Here is a 3,513-nt window from a genome sequence, read left to right as displayed (position 1 = left end):
CCAGCGTGGAGACAGACCCCAAAGCTACAATTGCAAGGAAATGAATTCTGCCAACAACTTAAATAAGCTCAGGAGTGGATTCTCCCCCAGACCTCCACAAAGGAGTAAGCTGAAAGTTTGATTTTGGCCTTGAGAAGTCCTAAGCAGAGGAATCAGGCGAGTCCACTCAGACTTTTGACCTACAGAACTGTGAGATAATAGGATTGTGTTGTTTTTAGCCACTAAGTTTCTGGACATTTGTTATAGCAGTAATAGAAAAGAAGTCCAAGAAAGTAGTTGGTTATGCCTAATTGTATTTACTTGCAACTAAGCATGCTCCTAGGATTCAGCTTGCATTTGGGATCTAGGGATATCTTTCCACCAAGCACACCTTTTTGAAAGGCATTGTGCTGAAATGCTGATGGGAACATAAGTGCTGAAGACTGAGGAGAGACCAAGAAACACGTGACTAACTCTAACCCATGTTAGTAATAGAGATTCCAACAAAACAAAGTGAGAACCAGAGTCAGAGATGACTTCCTGAGGAAGCAGAGAAGGTTTCACAGGGGTGATAATGGAGTTGAGTTTAACAGGAAGACGGTCTTGGCATTGTTTGGGAATCTGTCATACCCTTCTAGACCCTTCTAGACACTATCTTATGAAATGAGGTACATTCTGTACAACTGTGACGCTCAAGGGCTTAGCTAGAGCCAAGTGGATGCAAGTAAACTCAGTGAATTCCAGAAGGGTAGCCGGGACTATTCTATTATGTGCAGCCTGAGTTTTGGCTGCTGAGAAAGTTCAAATCAGATTTGCAGCTCACACTGTCAATTGGGAGCTTGAGGTTCTCTGACATGATTCAGGAAGGTAATTTAAAGTACCTAGAAAAGTCATTTCTAAACCTTATTATTTTTCAGAATGAACCATGGGTTTAAAAAGAAAAATTGAGTTGCCCAATCCCCATTTCAAAATTACAGAATCAGAATTTGGGGCATATGTATGTATTTATTTATTTTTTAACTTCTGAAGTGAATGAACTTTATATTTTTGTGAGCTCCTCCAGGAATATTGGTCTCACAGCCAAGCTGTTGATGAAGGCAGAAGTGAATTCAAGGTTACATAATCTGACAAAAACCTGAACTCCACATGCCCTATGCTTGTCATGACCCAGGGAAAGGCAGGATCACCATTGTCTTTTGAGCTCCATCCAGGATTCCTATGATAATCTCACCTGCACACATGACTGACAGAGGAATCACAGTGGGCAGCTGCCAAATTTCCACACAAAAACTTCTGGTTTCACTTCAACTTGAAAAAAAATTAATGCTCCAAACTCCAAAGTGCCAACTTAGGAACACTGTTCTCATAAACTTTGCCTGAAAAGAAAAATGTCAAGTGAATACTACCATTACTCAGCACGGCTATGAGAAAATATCAATACCAAATTCATAGAAGGGAAAGTTTTGGGGAAAAGTGAATCTCAAAACTTGCATCTAATAATTAAATGCTTCTGTTGTTAATGATTGATAATAGACTGACTAAATATTCGAGAGTTTCTGATTTTAAATTTTTGGTAGTAATTCCTATAATTCTGGACACTATTTAAAAAAAAAAGGAACAAAAAGTGTTTAGGAGTATAACAGAGGAAACTAAAGCCTGTTTGTTCCTCCAGAAGACTATTAAACTGAGAAAACCACACAATTTATCCAAAAGGAAACCTGGTTCATTTTAGGGGGATATTCAGTAAATTATTATCTCCAAACTTGAGTGTGAATATGTGTATTGGGAGGGTGGGGCAAGTTGAGTATTTACCTTTCTTGTAAAGTACAGTCGGCCCTCCATATCCATGGGTCCACATTGTGGATTCAACCAACCACGGATCAAAAGTATTTGGAAAGGGCCGAGCCCGTGGTGCACTTGGGAGAGTGCGGCGCTGGGAGGGCAGCAGCACTCCCGCTGCGGGTTCGGGTCCTATATAGGGATGGCCGGTGCGCTCACTGGCTGAGCGCAGTGCAGCCAGTCACAAAAAAGACCAAAAAAAAAAAAAAAAAAAAAAAATTTGGAAAAAAATTTGTGTCTGTACTGAACATACACAGATATTTTTCTGGTCATTATTCTCTAAGTGATACAATATAACTATTTACATAGCATTTACATTGTATTAGGTATTACAAGGAAGGCAGAGATGATTTAAATTATGCAGGAGGATATGCATAGGTTATATGAAAATACTATGCCAATTTATATAAGGGACTTGAGCACCCGCCTATTTGGGTACCCCAGAAAGGTCCTGAACAATCCCCTATGGATACCAAGCGATGACTGTAAAAGTCATTTTCTCCTGGTCCTTTTCCTCAAGCAGATTTGAAGAACTGCTGTTTGTTTGTGATGAACAACTGCTGTTTGTTTGTGATGTGCAGGGGGAATTATCAGTCCTTAAAGTAGAACTACTGAGGTACGATTACCTAGAAAATGCCAGTTGATGGTTTCAAATATTGTCACTCAGTTTAATTGTATCGCTACCATTTATGTAAAAATTATTTTCTAAAAATTAATGAACACTCATAAGACAAAGAAAATATTACTTTTGTAAGAAACTTACTAGGTAAATGGTGGAAGTGCTATAAAAATGTCCTACCTACCCCTGGTAATTATAAAACATGTAGAAACCTTTAACAGAGATTCATGTCTAAGGAAAAATGTTTTTGAGGGAGAGGAAAGACAAAAATGGTAAGGTGGGCTGTTTTTAATGATTGTCATAACCAGAGACATTTGAAGTTAATGCCTGAGATGGAAAGAGATAAACATTTCGCTCTCTTGATAACTGAAAGGATTAGGAGTAAGGATACGTAGAAAGCCTGCCTTCAAAGCACATTGAATGTTAGAAAAACAATTATTATTCTCATAATATAAACTATAGAAAATAAAGATGGACAAAATCTTGCCTGGTGGAGCGTGTGTAATAAAAGCTTAAATAACAGTACTCAAGGTCAGGGTATGAGAAACCTGAATGGATATGGTTGAACTAAGGGAAATTAATTGAGGAACAATTCAGCCAAGGAAATCAAATGCTTAAAAAAAAAAATTCAGACAATAAGATGAGCTCTAAATAGGGTTGTTGTTTTTTTTTTTTCCAGGAAAATATCAGTAGATATATCTGCTTTTTCTTGTAGTTGAATAGATCCGGTCTGTTGATCTTATCCATTCTGTTGATCTTAAAGCTTTATGGAAGCATCTCCTCATTAGTAAGAGTAAATAAGACTCTGAGCCTTTGACTTTATTAGAGAGTTTAAGCACCGGATTTTATGTCAGCACAGTATTCAGTTTGGGAATCTGGAGGCTTTCTGCAATCTCTAGAAAAATAGAAATGTTTTCTAAAAAATAAATAAGTTAATGTCAGTTAGCAGGACCTTTTGAGAAAAGATAACTTTCAAACATGTTAAAGCTATAATTGAAAGCAATTATGCATTAAAAATCAGAGCATGCAAATGAAACAGTGACAAACTTGTCTTACAGCTTAATTTTAATGTATGC

Source organism: Galeopterus variegatus, unplaced genomic scaffold (genome assembly GCF_000696425.1).
Source record: "Galeopterus variegatus unplaced genomic scaffold, G_variegatus-3.0.2 Scaffold1939, whole genome shotgun sequence".
Classification (NCBI taxonomy): domain Eukaryota; kingdom Metazoa; phylum Chordata; class Mammalia; order Dermoptera; family Cynocephalidae; genus Galeopterus; species Galeopterus variegatus.
Note: the sequence above shows the minus strand (reverse complement) of the source record.